At 39.2% G+C, this 20397-nt stretch overlaps 1 non-coding gene across 1 annotated transcript; it reads left to right on the top strand.

Moving 5' to 3' along the window:
* Window positions 1-11676: 11676 nt before the first annotated feature.
* On the top strand, window positions 11677-11783 carry LOC117278405 (small nucleolar RNA R71). Its single transcript, XR_004508778.1, has one exon. It is a non-coding gene; the product is annotated as a small nucleolar RNA R71 (small nucleolar RNA).
* Window positions 11784-20397: the final 8614 nt, after the last annotated feature.

Below are 20397 nucleotides of genomic sequence, written 5' to 3'. Positions count from 1 at the left end.
AGAAGTTAGAAATTCCTGAGTGGAAATGGGAGTGTATCACTATGGATTTTGTTGTTGGATTCCCACGGACTCCGAGAAAATTTGACACAGTTTGGGTCATTGAGGACAGGTTGACCAAGTCAGCACATTTCATTCCAGTGGCAGTTACCTATTCTTTAGAGATGTTAGCTGAAATTTACATTCATGAGATTGATCGCCTTCACGGCGTACCCGTGTCTATTATTTCAGATCGAGGTACACAGTTTACCTCGATCTTTTGGAGGGTTGTACAACGTGAATTAGGCACGCAGGTTGAGTTGAGTACAACATTTCATCCATAGACAGACAGACAGTCACATCGCACTATTCAGATATTGGAAGATATGTTTTACGCTTGTCTTATAGACTTTGCAGGTTCTTGGGATCAGTTCTTGGCACTTGCGGAGTTTGCTTATAATAATAGCTACTAGTCGAGTATTCAGATGGCTCCATATGAGGAATTATATGGAAGGCGATGTCGTTCGCCAGTTGGATGGTTTGAACCGGGAAAGGCTCGGTTGTTGGGTACCGATTTGGTATAGGATGCCTTAGATAAGGTCAAGGTTATCCAAGATCGACTTCGCACAGCTCAGTCTAGGAAAGAGAGTTATGCCGACCGTAAAATTCATGATATTGCATTCATGGTTGGAGAAAGAATATTACTCCGGGTTTCACCTATGAAAGGTGTAATGAGGTTCGAAAAGAAGGGCAAGTTGAGCCCTAGGTATATTGGACCCTTCGAAATTCTTGAAAGGGTGGGTGAAGTAGCCTATAGGCTTGCATTACCACCTAGTTTATCAGCGGGTCATCCGGTGTTCCATGTATCCATACTCAGGAAATATTATGGTGATCCGTCCCATGTGTTAGATTTTAGCTCAATCCAATTGGATAAAGATTTGACTTACGAAGGGGAGCCGGTGGCTATTCTAGCCCGGCAGGTATGACTGTTGAGGTCTAAGAGTTATCCTTTAGTTCGAGTGTACTGGAGAGGTCAGTCGGTAGAGGCGTCTACCTAGGAGTCCTAGTCGGACATGTGGAGTAAATATCCACATCTTTTCACTAACTCAGATACTTCTCTAATTCCGTTCGAGGATGAACGTTTGTTTTAGAAGTGGAGAGTGTGATGACCCAAAAGGTCATCTTTAAATTTAATAATTAATTTTGTATTCTAAGACCTCGAAAAGCACTATTTATTACTCCTCGACTTGCGTGCTCAGTCCGTATAATTTTCTGGAAAGTTTTTATGTGAAAAATGGATTAAAATGTGAAATAGAGCTTTAAAACTCAACTGAGTTGACTTTGGTCAACGTTTTGAGAAAACGGACTCGGATCAGTGTTTTGACAGTTCCGGTAGGTCCGTATCATGATTTGGTACCTGGGATTACGCCCGAAATTTAATTTGGAGGTCCCTAGCTTGAATTATCGCCAGTTGGCGAAAATTAGAAGCCTAAAGGCTTAAAGATTTCAAAGTTTGACCACAGATTGACTTTTATTGATATCAGGGTTGGATTCGAGTTCTGAAAATTTTCATAGGTCCATTATGTCATTTATGACTTGTGTACAAAATTTGAGATCAATCGGACTTGATTTGATAGGTTCCGGCGTCGTTTGTTAAAATTGAAAGTTTCAAAGTCCATTAGGCTTGAATCTATGTGGGATTCGTATTTTTAATATTGTTGGATGTCATTTGAGGTTTCGACTAAGTCCGTATGATATTTTAGGACTTGTTGGTATATTTGGTTGAGGTCCCGAGAGCCTCAGGTGGATTTCAGATGGTTAACGGAATTCAATTTTGGCATTTCAAGAACGTTTCGATGTCGCTTCTTCAAGAATAAGTGGTATCCCATTAAGCAAATGATTTCCAAATTCAGTTTTGATGGAATCATTAGATCCGTATTGAAATTGTGGAGCCATATCAAAAAGAATTGTCGAATTCGGACATCGTATGAGAGAGTTATGCCAATTTTCGTGTCGGAAAATATTTTTCGTAGACGCCAGCGCCCAGGGTAGCGTGGGGCGCTAGCCCTGGCACTGGTAATTATTGGTGTTCTGGAAAGTGCACCACAGGCAGCGTCCCATGCTACCTGTGGCGCTCAAAAATATCAGAGACCCCATAAAACGGGGAGTTTAGCCATTTTTACTAATTGTTTAGTTTGGGGAGCTCGGTTTAGGCGATATTTGGGCGATTTTTACATGGAAAAATTGGGGTACTTGTTCCTTATCGTATATTGATTATATTTCATGATTTCATACTCATTTACATCATGAATCCGTGAATTTATGGAAGAAAAATCAGATTTTTATAAAATCTTCCAAAAAGAAAATTTAAGATTTGAAGGTCCATTTGACATCGGAATTTGATAAATTTTGTATGGTTGGACTCGTCTCGGAATGGGTGTTCGGATTTCGTAAGTTTTTCCGAGATTTGATATGTGGGACCCACCATCAAATTTTAAAGCGAATTTCAGATTTTATCCAAAAAATTAGTAAATTCATATGGAATTAATTCCTACGATTTGTATTGAGTATATCGAATTGTTTGTGAATAGATTTGAAGCTTTGGGAGTCAAATTTAAAAGGAAAGGTTGTGGTCGAGAAATTGATTGAAATTGCAAAGCGAGGTAAGTGTCGTAGTTAACCTTGCCTTGAGGGAATAGAACCATTAAATTATTTGTTATGTGAAATGCATGTGAACGATGTATAGGTGAGGTGACGAGTGTCTATACATCGTCAAATTAATTATTTGCATAATTATTTGAAAATACTAAATTTGTTTTAATACACGAATTAATTGTTATAATAATTATTTCTCTCATATTCTTTGTCAAATATAAATTCTTGAATTCCTATAATAATTGCTACAAGCTTATTTGAATTGTGTACAATAATTGCTACTTAACATTTAGCATATTAAACATTAAACTGCCCATTTTCTCCCTGATTCCCATAATAAATTGTTATTTGTCATTGTTTGTTTCATAATTAAATCATAATTATTCTATATTTGTTGTCTTAAAACTTTATATTAATTGTTGCATTTATTGGGGCAATTTCTTCTATGAGAATTGGTAAATGAATATATTGGAGGAGCGGGTTGCACGCCGCAACAGAATTGATTGAAATAAATATATTGGAAGATCGGGTTGCATGCCACAACAGAAGTGATTGAAATGAATATATTGGAGGATCAGGTTGCACGCCGCAACAAAATTGATTGAAATGAATATATTGGAGGTTCGGGTTACACGCCACAACAGAATTGATTGAAATAAATATATTGGAGGATCGGGTTGCGCGCCGCAACAGAATTGATTGAAATGAATATATTGGAGGATCGGGTTGCACGTCGCAATAGACTTTATTAAAAGTCCATATTGGGGGATCGGATTGCACGTCTCAACAGACTTATTTAAAAGTCTATATATATACTTGATTAAAATAAATATATTGGAGGGCTAGAAATGAATATATTGTGGAAATGGGTTGCACGCTGCAATGGAAATTCGTTGAAATAATAATTGATTATGACTGCTGAGTTGGCTTCAACTATTAGAAATGAGTTATCTGAGTTAATTCTATTATTGTGGTTATTACTATCATTGCGTGCAGGTTAATGTAAGTGACATGCCTTAGCCTCGTCACTACTTCGTCGAGGTTAGGCTCAGCACTTACCAGTACATGGGGTCGGTTGTACTGATACTACACTCTGCACTTCTTGTGCAGACTTCGGAGTTGGTCCCAGCAGCGTACCATAGACTTGCTCGGATTTCAGCTACCAGAGGAGACTTGAGGTATAACTACACGGCGTCCGCAGTTCTGAAGTCCCCGTCTACTTTACTTTGGCTGTGTTTTTTTTTCAAACAACTTTATTCTATTCAGACCTTTATTTGTATTATTCTAGAAGCTCGTGCACTTGTGACCCCAATTCTGGGGTGGTATTTAGACACCGTTATTTTTATGAATTATTCACTACATTTCAGACCTTACTTCCGCATTTGTTTCTTTGATATTAATAAATTTAAAAATTGTTTAAAAATGGCTTATATTATTCTAACGCTAGCTTGCTTAGCAAGTGAAATGTTAGGTACCATCACGGTCCGAAGGTGGGAATTTTGGGTCGTGACGTAATGCAACATGGCAAGGTGATAGCTTATGCTTCTAGGCAACTCAAGAATCTTGAAAAGAACTATCCAACACATGACTTAGAGCTTGCGGCGATGGTATTTGCATTGAAGATTTGGCGTCATTATCTATATGGGGTCCACGTGGATATATTCACGGACCAAAAGAGCCTCCAATACATTTTCAAACAGAAGAAATTGAATCTGAGGCAGAGAAGATGGCTTGAGTTACTCAAGGATTACGACATCGATATTTTGTTCATCCGGGGAAGGCTAATGTTGTAGCGGATGCTCTTAGCCGGAAATCTATGGGTAGTTTCGCTCACTTGGAGGCATATCAAAGGTCGTTGGCCAAGGAGGTTCATCGGTTGGCTAGTTTGGGAGTTTGTCTTGCGGATTCTAGTGAAGGAGGAGTGATTGTGCAAAATAGGACTGAATCATCGCTTGTTGTGGAAGTCAAGGAAAAGCATTACAACGACCCATTGCTGGTACAATTGAAGGAGGGGATTCATAAACATAAGGCCATGGCCTTTTCTCTTGGCATGGATGATGGTACACTAAGGTACCAAGGGTGACTATGTGTTCCAAATGTGGATGGTCTCCGGGAAAAAATCATGACCGAGGCTCGCACTTCTAGGTATTCTGTGCACCCAGTCTCTACAAAGATGTATCATGATCTTAAGAAAGTCTACTTGTGGAATTATATGAAGAGGAATGTAGCGGACTTTGTGGCAAGATGTCCAAATTGTCAGCAAGTGAAGGCCAAACACCAACGGCCCGGTAGGTTGGCACAGAACATAGAAATTCCAATGTGAAAGTGGGAAATGATCAATATTAATTTTGTGGTGGGACTACCTCGCACGCCTCGCAAGTTTGACTCGATTTGGGTCAGGTTGCATGGCACTCCAATTTCTATTATCTCAGATCGAGGGTCACAGTTCAAAGCTAACTTTTGGAAGAAATTTCAGCAAATTTCATCATCTTTGACCACTTCTACCATTCTAACTCCCCTCTGGTTATACCATACATATATTATCATGTTTCAATTACCTGGTCACGCTCGTGTGTATTGGTATACACCTCGAGATATTTTAATCATTCATTAGACCCTTAATTATCCATAATAAAAGTTTAAAATTTATAATCAACACATAGTGATAAATATATTATACTTTTCTCATACCTTGTTATCTATAATGTGTCATAATAGTATGTCACTTGTTTTTATACACAACTAACTACTTGTATGGGGTAAAATATGTTCGTATTTAATATTCGCATGAGAAAGCGACACGTGCAACCGAAGATAGAAGATAGCCAAACCTTTGCAATGATCTCGCTTGTAATCGGAGAGAATAATACTCATAAAGACAAAATAAATCCCGCCATCCGGTAGCATTTTATAAAGAATATTCTAAAGCATTAAGTACATGATCCGTTACGGAGAATATGGCATTCACTGCCCACCGTTACATATTCTTCAATGGCCCTCATAATTATCATTAAGGAGGAGCTTGATCCTAGGACCTTGTTCCCTAGGTATAACTATAAATACTAAGTTCTATCATCATTGTAAGGACATGAATTTTCTGACAAGCATATACTATACTTCATCAAAAACTCAAATAACATTTTACTTTCTTGATGACTTGCACTATTCTTATTGCTCTTGGTAGCTCTGCGCCTGAAACTAAGATATTTGCCGTTTATCTCAATTTTAAGGCTAAGTCTTATATTTTTGTCTAATTCATCTGTTATTTTTGGATCAAATTAATTCACTTGTCTATAAACCACGTATAAATTCAAATATACCATTTTATGGGTAAACAATTTGGCGCTCACCGTGGCGCATAGACAATTGTGTAATTGAATTGATCCCTGCATTTATTACTAACTTGTTTGATTCTTTGTCCTTAGAAAAAATCATTAAAAATGGCAGATAATGGTGTTAACAACACACACAATGTTGAGGCTCAAGGAAACTAGCCTCAACACAAAGATTCTATCAGCAATACCCATAACACGGGGAACGAGGCCATGCCAGTCCATGGCAGCCGATATTCGCAACATATTCGGGAGGCGACTCCTGATGATGCTAAAGAAGAGCATGTCGTCGAAGTAGTCAGGGTCTTGCAGGAGTAACAGGAGGCCATTATAGGCCATGTCACACGACAGGATAAGGTTATGACGGAGCTGAAGCAGGCATTGTCGGGCGCCTCCAACAACGCAAATGGACGAGATCCAGTTCTTCCCTATGCTCCCACAAATATAACAACGCATAGGGTCGACAATGACATCCCGAGGGGCGTGGTCGGCACCGATGGGGCCAGGGGGAGCGGATTTGGTCACAACAATGAGAGTGATCCCTATAAAATCGAACCCATGCAGTTTATGAGAGAAGTAAATGCCCGAATAGATCAAATTCCAGGCGCACCACCAGTGCTGAAGGGGTCAGACTCAAAGAAGTACACGCAATTACTGTACAAACCAAGTGCGGCACCAGAACTGATCTCGAAGTGGTTTAAAATGCTATATTTGCTGAAGTATGATGGCACTTCAGATCCTCAGGACCATATCACCACCAATACAACGGCAGTGAAGGGGAACGATTTAGCTCCCCACGAGATTGAGTCAGTTTTGCTGAAGAAATTCAAGGAGACACTTACGAAGGGGGCCCTGATGTGGTTTTTACTTTTGCCCGAGCATTCCATAGACTCATTTGAGATGCTCGCGGACTCTTTCATCAAGGCCCATGTGACGAGCTATAAACACATACTTAAATTATGCTCGCTAGTCAAAGATAGTATAGTATAATATCGTATCCACAGGAATTGGAGTTAAACAGTATTTTCGTAGTTTCTAGCTTAATCTTTATCCAAGAGAATCAACAATTGAGGTTTATATGATTTCTAACTAAAATTAACTAAGAATCTAAAGTTATTAACTAATGACAATCGAAACAAAGATAAGCAAGGAAGTTATCAGTGGGAGAAAATAAGGGTTGTAGGATAGGTGCAAGATAATTAGTTGGGATCTAACTCTAGATAATTCACTTCTAATGTTCAAGTGAGTCTCTCGAATTCACTCAATTATTAGTTCAAACGTTCAGCAAAAACTCCTCTCTCGATTAAGTCTTAACCTCACAAGATGAACTAATTTAAGCAAGTGAAGATATGCAAGAATGCGTAGTGGATTGGTCTTTAGGAAAACCTCTTTCGATTATTCTCCTAAATAGGTTTAATCAACGATTCAACTAGCCTCTTTCGATTACTAAGAAAAATCTATGAACTCAACCAACAATATAAGGCAAAGATATCACAAGTTATGCCTCTCTCGATTACATGAACAAGTGAATATAGATGCAACAGTTAAATCATCCAAAAATGCTTCAATACATATAACTAGAGTTATAATCCACAAACAAATATCAATACACCAAATCCATTAAATCCTAAATAGAACTACTCCATAGATATGGATCAATTCATCATAAATAAAATTAAAGTAGAGGAAACCATAATTTCAATCCAAAATCGTGTCTTGAGTGAGGAAGGAATGATGAAATCCTTGTGCTCGTGTTCTTCCAACTCCTCCTTAGCCTCCTTAGGTCAAATATGTGTCAAAAGTCTAGAAATTAACATTTTTCCATGTATTTATACCTAGTAGGGTCGGGCCCAAACGAAATCACCCTTTCCTAGCCGAAATAGGAAAACTTACAAACTTATTGATTTTCATGCGCCGCACTGTGTGTGGCAGGGTGCATAGCATTAGTGCTTTTTCTTGTCAGACCATAGAAACCCAGCCTCTGAACTTTGTCAATTCCTGACACAAAATTACACTGTTGTGTCGCCCAGTGCGTTGCACTAGTGCATTTCTACAGTTGTTGCTTCTTCCTTGATTTTTGACGTCTAGAAGTGATCCTCGACCCCCGAACACGATTCTGGCTTAATCCTTTGGGATTTTACTCAGCCTTCAAAGCTCCAAATAGCTCGAATTAATTCCACAACATCTACATAACTCATAATCATTCCTACAAGGCATAAAATATGCAATAAGTGCAAAATACTACCCATTAAAGCTCAAAACAAGTGAAGTGCAGTGAATTAGAGTGCAATAAGCGACTAAAATACGGGATTATAGCCTACCATCAACACCCCACACTTAAACCATTGCCCGTCCTCGAGCAATCAAACTACACTTCACATAGACACGACCTTTTTAAACAACTCTAATAACTCATCATACTAAGAATAATTAAAACAGATTAAGCACAATACCGTAACATCCGCCTCAAGATTTGACTCAAAGGCACCACGCATTATTTATAACCCACTCACTTACTCTAACATAGAGGTCAACGACATTACCTTTTCTTCATGAATTAAATGCCCTCTCACAACAATAGAGAGTAGTTCTACACACAATAGAATTTAAGAACAATTAGGAACTCAAGATAGAAAGAATTTACTCACTCTCAGAAACAACATTCATATGCCATAAAAGACGTACCATAGGCTTGCCCGTAGTGTACTACTCTACTATTTGAGCTAATTCAGTCAAGGATCAATTAGGACTTTATTTGATTGTAATGTAGGCTGCGGGATGGGTAGGATACATTTGGATATAAGAGTCACTACACCTCCCTAAGCACTTTAATACATATATATTAACATTTCAAAACCCCACACTTATGTCAAACCATAACTTCACGTTCACATCAATATACATCAACTCCTACTTCTTTAGGCACAAATACATCAAGAGTTGCCACTATCAAGGAATATTTTTCACAACAATACAACTATTTTCCTTTTTCTTTTTCAATTCAAGTGGCTCTTGTTTTTTACAATACAGTGCACTTTTCTCCTTGGTTCAACAGTTCTACTCAAAAGCAAAATCAACCACCCCATACTTCAACGTTTACAAAGTTCATAACAAATTCAAGTGCTCACGAGAAGTATATGGTTCAAATAGATGGTCAATTCAAACAAATGGGTAAGGATTGTAATGTGGTTGCCAAAAAAATAGGATTACAGGCTCAACGGAGTTAACTAAGATACATAACAATTAGATGGGTAAAAGCATATAACTGGCTCAACAAAGAAACGCTTATATCCTTTCCAAGACTGAATAAAACTACCATTTCGCTTTGCAAACACACAGGGCAAATTCTAGACATCAAATGCAATGCAATGAATATACAAAACCTCACACACACATGGCACATAACTCATTCAAGATTGGATTATCAAGACACTCTAGTCAAAGTAGTTAAACAAAGTTAAGATCAAATAATTTAAGGTACTTATACAAGAGTCAAAAATTGAGCCTAAGCGTCACAACTAAAGTACTCACTATTCTCAAGGTATAATAGAGTCAAGAGATATTGCCTTCAATTCAAATCAGAGCACAAGGTTTCCTACTACTCTACAAAACAAAAACTAACTATATCTGGTTCAAACAAAACCCTTGGAAAAGAATCGCGGCACAAAGAAAAACCAAGGAGGAATTATTACACTACCTAATAAAATAAAATCTTTTTGTCTTTTTCTTTCGACTTTAATCCCTCAAGATACCCGTCGAGTGATATCCATCGTCGGGAAAATCAAAAATTTTAAAAAACTTATGTTTGTTTTCAATTTTTTTCTATCTCTAACTAACTACAACCAACAAAAAGAAAACTACTATACAAACATACATACAACATATCCCCCACCCCACACTTTATGTTGTGGCATGTTCCCATGACACACAATTAAAAAGCATAAGGTAAAGGAAATTTCCCTGAATATCTAGTCGGGGTCTGAGTCGAAGTCGGGCTCCACTCCTCGCCTTCGAACTAATGCGCACATCCATGCAGAGAACTTCTTCTCAGACTTCTTTGGGTACACCCCACACTTATCTTTCTCACTCACCACAGCCTTCTCTTTTGAGCCCTTCACTTTCCACTCAACACTCGCAGCTGGTTTTTCTTTTTGTGTCCCTTTTTATACATTCATATCAAAAGTCACCGTCTCCTCACCCACTCTAAACATGAGTTTCCTCTCATGTATATCTAATATTGCTCTACATGTTGCTAATAATGGTCTTCCTAGGATGAGGGGGACATCCTTGTTCTCCTCCATATTCACCACTATAAAGTCTACATGAAATACGAACTTATCCACCCGAACTAACACATCTTCCACTATCCCCCCGGGTATTAAAGTCATTTGGTTTACCAGCTGTAAAGATATTGGCACCGACCTTATCTCTCCAATCTCCTTCTCCAGTTTCCTGTAAATAGATAGAGGCATTAAATTAATTGAGGAACAAGAATTACAGAGCAAGGTATAGTAAAACTCCCTAGATCTCCACACTTTTGTGGGCATTTGTTTTGCAATATCGCACTGCAATGCTCTGTGAGCTTGACCACTGAGGTCTCCTTGATCTTCCTCTTCTTTATAAGGATCTCCTTTATAAATTTGGCATACGTAGCCATTTGTGAGAGCACTTATGTGAATGGTAAGTTCATATGAACCTGTTTCAGCACATCCAGAAATTTCTCAAACTGCTTGTCCAGCTTTTCTCTATAAAGCTTTTGGGGAAAAGGTAAAGCAGGCATATGCTCTCTCTTCTCAGGTTCCTCCCTTCTCGATTTTTCTTCCTTCTTCTTCTTCTTCTCAGTTTTCATCGGGCCTTTATTTTTTTTTATCAACATCATTCCTCAGTTGCTCCCCGCTTTCTTTTTCAAGTATCACCTCTTTTTGGATCGGTGGTGGGATCTTTCAACACTTGCCCACTTCTCAGAGTTACAGCATTCACTGTTTCTTTGGGATTCTTTTCAGTGTCAGCGGGGAGAGTGCCTGGAACCCTCTCATATAATATAGTTGTAATCTGTCTCACTTGTCTCTCCAGGTTTCGCAAACCAATGCCCAATTCTTTTATAGCTGCTCCATGAGCGTCCAGCCTCTCATATGTCTTGATAATGAAAGACTTCATTAGATCCTCTAAACCAGGTTGAATGGGATGTTGAGGCTGAAATTGCTGCCTCTGCTGATTTTGGTATGCAGGAGCTCCTTGTCCTTGTGATCTAGAGTTATTTTGCTGCCAAGCATTCGCAGTACCTCCAAGTGAACTCCATGAAAAGTCGGGGTGCCTCTGACCCATTGCATTGAAATTATAATTTCCCACAACATTTACTTCCTCAGTTGAGGCTTGATACTCATGAGTAGAGTGTCCTCTTCCACATATATCACAAGCTGCGTGAGGCTCACTTTGTATCGAAGCTAAAGTCAACTTCCTTATCTCTTTGGCCATAACATCAAGTTGTACCTACACAGATGTGTTAGTATCAACTTGGTGAACACCAGTTGATCTTCTTCTTTCTGCACTCTCAGAGGGCCATTGATTAGCATCTTTAGAGAACTCATCAAGAATTGTAACTATCTCCTCTGGAGTCATCTTCATCAATGGGCCTCCAGCTGCATTGCTCAATGTTCTACGTGAGGCAGGTGTCAATCCATCCCAAAAGTCCTGGAGTTGCATCCACAATTCAATTTCGCTATGTTGACACTTTCGAACAATCTCCTTAAACCTCTCCCATGCTTCAAAAACAGTTTCATTCTCTTTCTGGCAGAACTTATGGATTTCTCTTCTAGACTTGCCCGTCTTAGCTAAGGAGAAATATTTATCAAGAAATTTTCTGGTCATCTCCTCCCATGTTCTGATCGATCCCGTGGGCAAGCTTCGAAGTCAATGGTTTGCATCATCTTTGAGAGAAAAGGGGAATAACCTTAAATACACTGCATCTTGTGACACACCATTGTATTGAAAGGTGCTCATAATCTCCTCGAATTCCATTAGATATGTATTTGGATCTTCGTTTGGCTTCCCTCTGAAGACACATCAATTCTGAAGAGTTTAAAGAAACCCTTGCTTCAATTCAAAGTTGTTTGCTACAATTGGAGGTGATCTAACACTTGATAATCCTTGATTATAGACCGGTCTAGCATAATCGCCAAGTGATCTCCCAGGCATGGGAGCTATATTTCTGAACTAGTCTGCAACTAAGGGTTGATTTTGAACAATTTTTCGACTCCTCTTCTTCATTGATAATCTGTGCATCTCTAATAGTTGCTTCCTCATCATCCCGTGCAGCTTGTTCTCTTCGTTGGGATGCTTCTCTCGCAGCCAAATCTACATTATCCTCACCTTTTTCGAGCCATAAGTTCTTTGGTTGAGGATTGTCTAACCTTTTCTGATGTCTCGGTGAGATTTCTTTCCTTCCTTAACTATCGCACAGTCAAAGAACACCAACCGTAAAAAGAATAAAATTAAATTAAATAAAAAAAATTCCCGAATTAGCACTACAAACTATTTCAAACACTATTAATTGCCAATCCCCGGCAACAACGCCAAAATTTGACGAGCTCGAAACACACACTTAAATTATGCTCGCTAGTTAAAGATAGTATAGTATAATATCGTATCCACAGAGATTGGAGTTAAACAGTATTTTCGTAGTTTCTAGCTTAATCGCTATCCAAGAGAACCAACAATTGAGGTTTATATAATTTCTAACTAAAATTAACTAAGAATCTAAAGCTATTGACTAATGAAAATCGAAACAAAGATAAGCAAAGAAGTTATCAGTGGGAGAAAATAAAGGTTGATAGGATAGGTGCAAGATAATTGGTTGGGATCTAAGTTGGGATCTAACTCTAAATATTTCAATTCTAATGTTCAAGTGAGTCTCTCGAATTCACTCAATTATTAGTTCAAACGTTCAGAAAAAACTCCTCTCTCGATTAAGTCTTAACCTCACAAGATGAACTAATTTAAGCAAGTGAAGATATGCAAGAATGCGTAGTGGATTGGTCTTTAGAAAAACCTCTTTCGATTATTATCCAAACTAGGTTTAATCAATAACTCAACTAGCCTCTTTCGATTACTAAGAAGAATCTATGAATTCAACTAACAATATAATGCAAAGATATCACAAGTTATGCCTCTCTCAATTATATGAACAAGTGAATATAGATGCAATAGTTAAATCATCCAAAAACACTTCAATACATAAAACTAGAGTTATAATCCACAAACAAATATCAATACACCAAATCCATCAAATCTTAAAGAGAAGTACTACATAGATATGGTGCAATTCATCACAAATAAAATTAAAGTAGAGGAAAATATAAATTCAATCCAAACTCGTGTCTTGAGTGGGGAAGGAATGATGAAATTACTGTGCTCGTGTTCTTCCAACTCCTCCTTAGCCTCCTTAGGTCGAATATGTGTCAAAAGTCCAGAAAATAATATTTTTCCATGTATTCGTCGTTGCCGGGGAATAAGTGCAGTGGATTTGGTGTGTTGGTAATTGAGTCTCTCGAATTCACTCAATTATTAGTTCAAACGTTTAGCAAAAACTCCTCTCTCGATTAAGTTTTAACCTCACAAGATGAACCAATTTAAGCATGTGAAGATATGCAACAATGCATAGTGGATTGGTCGTTAGGAGAACCTCTCTCGATTATCCTCCTAACTAGGTTTAATCAATGATTCAACTAGCCTCTTTTGATTACTAAGAAGAATTAATGAACTCAACCAACAATATAATACAAAGATATCACAAGTTATGCCTCTCTCGATTATATGAACAAGTGAATATAGATGCAACAATTAAATCATCCAAAAATGCTTCAAAACATAAAACTAGAATTATAATCCACAAACAATCATAAATACACCAAATCCATCAAACCCTAAAAGGAACTACTTCATAGACATGGAGTAATTCATCACAAATATAATAAAAGTATAGAAAAACACAAATTCAAACCAAACTCAGGTCTTGAGTGAGGAAGGAATGATGAAATCCTTGTACTTTTACTCCTACTTGGCTTCCTTAGGTCTAAAGTATGTCAAAAGTGCAGAAAATAATATTTTTCCATGTATTTATACCAAGTAGGGTCGGGCCCAAACGAAATCATTGTATCCTAGCCGAAATAGGAAAACTTGCAAACTTATTGCTTTTCATGCGTCGCACTGTGCGTAGGAGCGTAGCATTAGTGCTTTTCCTTGTTAGACCACAGAAACCCAACCTCTGAACTTTGTCAGTTCCTGACACAAAATTACATTGTTGCGTCGCACAGTGCATCGCACTAGTGCATTTCTTCAGTTGTTGCTTCTTCCTTGATTTTTGACATCCAGAAGTGATCCTCGACCCCCGAACACAATCCCGACTTAATCCTTTACGCTTTTACTCAGACTTCAAAGCTCCAAATAGCTCGAATTAGTTCCACAATATCTACATAACTCAGAAAATAATTCAAAATTACAGGCCCGAAAGGCTGATATATTCAAAATTACGCAAGGAGAATCCGAGTTGCTGCGGGAGTTTGTGACAAGATTCCAAAAGGAAAGGATGTTGCTACCGGCCGTACCGGACGAATGGGCGGCTGAAGCATTTACCAAAGGTCTGAATTCGAGAAGTTTTGATGCTTCCCGAAAGCTGAAAGAAAGTTAGCTCGAGTTTTAGGCAACAACCTGGGTGGATGTTCATAACCGATATGAGTCTAAGATAAGGATTGAGGATGACCACCTCGGTTTCCAGACATCGTCCAAGGGTCGGGACCGGGAGAAGAATAAAGACAAATTAAAAGAAGATTTTGACACAGATCGACGATCTTCAAGAAGTCGGTTTTTTTCCCTATGAATGGGCTGAACGACACGGCAGAGGTTTCCGGTCAGCGGATATATTCACCACCGATAGGAGAATTGATCGCGACCAAAATAACAGGTCGTTGCAAAACAAGGAAATGTCAGGTTCTCAAGATTGTTCCTACCCAGGCTTCCCGAATACAACTTTAACGTCAGCATGGTGGAGCTAGTGTCGGCTATGAGGAACATTAAAGAAGCACAGTTCCCTAAGCTAATGAGATCTGATTCCATACAGAGGGATCCTAATTTGTGGTGCAAATACCACGGTACAAACGGTCACTGGACTGGAGACTGTCGGCATCTGCGCAAATAGGTTGCGACATTGCTGAAAAATGGCCATCTCAGGGAATGTTTAATTGACCGGGCTAAAAACAACTATGGTTGCAATCGTGATAATGCAAAGCCCTCAAAAGCAGGAGAAAATCCCTCATGTCTGACGATCAACATGATTTTCGGGGGGAACGAGATTAACGGGGTTACATTCTTGATGGCAAAAAAGATGAAGGTGTCAGTGACCCACAGCAAGAGACTCCGGGAATTCATTGAAGAAGATATTACTTTCACGGAGGAAGACACAGATGGATTGTTGCTACCACGCAATGATGCGTTGGTAATTTATTTGAATGTTTTAGATTTTAAAATTAAACGTATTCTGGTGGACCCTGGAAGTTCGGCCAACATTATACAATGGAGGGTGTTAGAGCAAGCCACGCTCACCGGAAGCATCATTCCGGCCACCAAGCTCATCACCGGGTTCAACCTAGCAAGTGTGACAACCCGAGGAAAGATCATACTGCTCTCGAATGCTAAAGGGATGATGAAGATGACCCTTTTCGAGGTGGTGGACGGCGATATGGGTTACAACATCATCCTGGGGAAACCATGGTTGCACGAGATGAAGGTTGTACCATCAACATATCATCAGTTGTTGAAATTCCCAACTCTCGAAGGGATTAAACAAATAAGAGGCGGCCAACCGGCAACGAGAGAAATGAATGCAATCTCAATTTCCAGTAGCAAAGGGAAGGAGCATGCGGCATAGCAATTACAGGAACCGACACCTGCTCCCGAGTCGAGCGAAGTCAACCAAGGGGAGGAGTCATCAGAATCTTATCAGGTACCAAGATATTTTTAGATACTAGAAGAATCGGATGCAACAAAGTCCACAACGGAAGAACTTGAACAAGTCGCATTGTTTGAAAAGTTCATGGAGATGAAGTTTCACTTGGGGACAGGACTGCACCCCGAACTCAGGTCTAGATTTATTGAATTCCTTCAATTTAATATCGATTGTTTTGCGTGCTCGCATACGGATATGACAGGTATCCCGCAAGAAGTGGCCGTGCACAAGCTAAGCTTGGATCTCAGCATCCCTCCGATAAGACAAAAAAAATATCATTCTTACCAAGGTCAGAAACAAGTTTGTCAAAGAAAAGGTAACTGACTTTCTTGATATTGGTTCGATTCGAGAGGCAAAGTATCCTGATTGGCTAGCTAACGTAGTAGTAGTTCCAAAGAAGAAGAATAAATTTTGCATGTGCGTAGATTATAAGGACTTAAATAAGGCGTGCCCGAAAGACTCATTCCCCTTGCCAAATATTGATCAAATGATTGATGCAACAGTCGAGCATGAGTTAATGAGTTTCCTTGATGCTTAATGCAGGTACAACAAAATCAAAATGAATCCAGAGGATCAGGAAAAAACTTCATTTATCACGAATGTTGGCATATATTGTTACAATGTGATGCCCTTCGGGCTAAAGAACGTCGGAGCCACTTATCAATGGCTCGTGAACAAGATGTTTGAAAAGTAAATAGGGAAAACCATGGAAATTTACATAGATGATATGCTTTTTAAGTCTTTGAATGCAGGTGATCATCTTAAACACTTGCAAGAAACTTTTGACATCCTAAGGAAGCATAAATGAAACTTAACCCCGAGAAGTGTGCATTCGGGGTCAGTTCCGATAAGTTCCTAGGGTTCTTGGTGTCACAGAGGGGGAATGAGGTTAACCCTGATAAAATCAAAGACATCTTCGGGCAGCTATCAAGAGTCAAAGAGGTTCGAAGGCTAATGGGGAGATTGGCCGCTTTGAGTAGATTCATTTCCCAATCTTCGAAAAAACGCCATCATTTCTTTGCACTGCTCAAAAAGAATAATAACTTTGAGTGGACACCGGAATGCCAGAAGGCTTTGAAGGATCTGAAAAGGAATTTGTCAAGTCCTCTGTTACTGTCAAAACCGGAGAAAGGCGAACAACTACTAATATACTTAGCGGTCTCGGAGGTTGCGGTAAGTGTTGTTTTAGTCTGTGAGAATGAAGGCACGCAATCTCCTATTTACTACATTAGTAAAAATTTAACGGAAGCAGAAACTCGCTACCCACATTTGGAAAAAAATCTCTTAGCCCTCGTAGTCGCCGCTTGAAAGCTAAGGCCTTATTTCCAATATCACCTGATAGTTGTGGTGACCACTTTTCCTGTGAAATATTCTTCATAAGCCTGAACTCTCTAGTAAGCTGGCCAAATGGGCCGTCAAAATGAGCAAATTTGACATAGAATATAAACCTAGGACTGCAATTAAGTCAAAGGTTTTGGTCGACATTGTGGTCGATTTCAGTCCAGGACTTTTACTTATGGCTATCAAAGAAGAAGTAATGGTGTCGGAATTGACATCAGAAGTTTGGACCTTGTTCACGAACGGAGCTTCCAATGTGAAAGGGTCTAGGCTCGGCATAGTATTAACCACGCCTTCGGGAGAAACCCTAAGGCAAGCCATAAGAACTGTTCCTCTGACTAACAATGAAGCGGAGTATGAAGCTTTGATTGTAGGGCTTGAATTGTCCCATGGACTGGACTCTGAGGTCATAGAAATCAAATGCGACTCCCAGTTGGTGGTAAATCAGGTCTACGAGATCTTCGAAGCTACAGAGGAATGCATTCAATAATACGTAATAAAGGTTCAGGCTCTGCTCGCTCGATTCTGAGAGTGGTCAATCACGCATATCCCGAGGGAAGAAAATGCAAAAGCATATGCACTAGCTAACCTTGGCTCGTCTTCAAAAATGAAAGGATCGAACTCCGATACGGTCGTACATCTTATGCACTTAGTACTGGACACAGATAGCTATTACGAGCTAAACATGACTAATTTGGTCTGGGACTGGAGAAACGAAATTATTGACTACGTCGAACACGAGAAACTGCCTAAAGATCCTAAGGCATCTTGGGCAATGCACTCTAAAGCAACTCGATATAGCTTCAAAGGGGTTCTATTATACAGAAAATCTTTCCAAGGTCCGTTGGCCCGATGTTTGGGAGCCTCCGAAGCTAATTATGTTATGAGAGAAGTCCACGAAGAGATCTGCGGAAATCACTGATGCACAAGTTCCTTAGTACTAAAATTAACAAGGCAAGATACTATTGGCCCCGGATGGAATAAGATGCTAAAGCTTATGTTCAAAAATGTGATAAATGTCAACGCTAGGCATCGTTGGTACATCAACCGGTAAAACCATTGCACTCAGTTCTGGCATCATGGTCGTTCATGAAGTAGGGAATGGATATCGTCGGACCACTGCCACCGGCCCCGGTAAGGTAAAAAAAATTTGATTTTAACTGACTATTTTTCTAAGTGGATTGAAACAGATCTTTATCAGAAGATCGGAGAACCTGAAATGGTATTTTTTTGTGGGAAAACATTATTTGCAGATTTGGGATACCAAAAGAGATAGCCTGCGACAATAGACCATAATTTATAGGCGCAAAGGTCACAAAGTTCCTCGAAGACTTGAAAATCAAGAGAATCACATCATCACCCTATCATCCGAGCGCAAACAACCAAGTAGAATCAACGAACAAGGTGATTATACAAAATCTCAAAAAGAGATTGGAAGCAGCTAAAGGAAAATGGCCTGAAGAGCTTCCAAGTGTACTATAGGCATACCGAACAACAACCAAATCGAGCACGGGAGAGACTTATTTTTCTCTTGTGTACGGGGCAGAAGCCTTGATCCCGATGGAAGTGGGTGAACCTACCCTGAGGTATTTTCGGTCAATCAAAGAAGAAAATAATAAAGCAATGTTAGTTAATTTGGAGCTGCTCAACGAACGCAGAGACTTGGCGCATATAAGGGTCGCAACCCAAAAACAGAGAATAGAGAGATATTATAATCGAAGAGCCAACCTCCGTTATTTCAAAATATGAGACTTGGTTTTAAGGAAAGTAACTCAGAACACCAGGGAACTCAATGCGGGGAAGCTAGGTCCAACATAGGAAGGCCCCAACCAGGTTTCAGCTGTCACTGGGAAAGGGTCATACGAGTTCGAGAATCAAGATGGAGAAAAGTTGCCAAGCAACTGGAACGTGGCACACCTCAAGAGATACTATTGCTGATGAATATCACCTGTACTGAAAGTATGTGCTTCACTCTTTTTCCCTTCGTCCAGTTTTTGTCCCAATTGGGTTTTTCTGGCAAGGTTTATAACGAGGTAACAACAAAAAGCATACTACGAAGGAAGCTTCAGCAATAAGACCTTTAAATGATAAGGCACAAAAGCAAAGAACCACTACGGAGCGGTTAGATAGTCTTTTGCTCGATAGCAAAGTTCTTATCGGGAAGTTAAGTTTGTTATTGAACAAATATTGCCTGACCATTCACAAATGCAAGCCACTGGGGGATTGTTAGATAATATTTGGCTCGATAGCAGAAATTCCTAAGGGGAAGCAAATTTTGTTATCGAACTGAAGATTATCTAGCAATTAACTAGTGGAATCCTCGAAGGTGTAAAACTTCCAGTGTTCAAATTCGCATTATTCTCATCCAAACACTAGGGGGAATGATATGATTATACGGCAACAACGACTGCCACTTCGACCGAAATACAAAACCCGAAAACATAGTTGTATCATCGGGACCGGGGGCTGCGCGGTCAGCCCCGTAGAAACAAGTTGTACAAGTTAGCCACAAGAAATGGCAATTTCTTTTCTAGCACAACGAATGCTTATGTACTTTTGAAAATGAAAGGAATAAAGTAAAGTCCTTTTGTTTCTATCTTGTTTCTTGTTTAAACGATGACTTGATTTTATCATTTGAAAGTTAAACAAGTACTTCCAATGCTAGTGCCGTAATGGACAAGAAACATCCTCTTCAAGAGAACCGTAAATATAAGAGGGCCCTCTCTTATGAAAACCCTCATGATAAAGGTTTGATTTCGGAAAAACCTGTGCCCGAAATCCAAGTGCTTTGGGGGGAAAATACACCCAAAGCCTTGCACAATTAGACACAAGCAATAAAACATGTGCAAATACTTAAACCAAAAACTACGCAAAGAGCAAACTTGCACAAATATTTAAACGAAAGTACGCAGAAAGGAAAACTTAAATATACTTGAACAAAAAAGTGTTTTTTTTTACAATAAATGTGCCAAACAGCACAAGTACAAAAGTGTGAAAAGGAAAGCAAAAATTAAGTTGTTTCATCTCCGAAACCCGGAGGAATAAAAGCATCTACGCCCCTAGGAGAAGTGGGTGTATTCGTCGCCGCTTCAATAT

The sequence above is a fragment of the Nicotiana tomentosiformis genome, chromosome 9 (assembly GCF_000390325.3).
Source record: "Nicotiana tomentosiformis chromosome 9, ASM39032v3, whole genome shotgun sequence".
NCBI lineage: Eukaryota > Viridiplantae > Streptophyta > Magnoliopsida > Solanales > Solanaceae > Nicotiana > Nicotiana tomentosiformis.
Note: the sequence above shows the minus strand (reverse complement) of the source record. Positions and strands in the feature narration are given on the sequence as shown.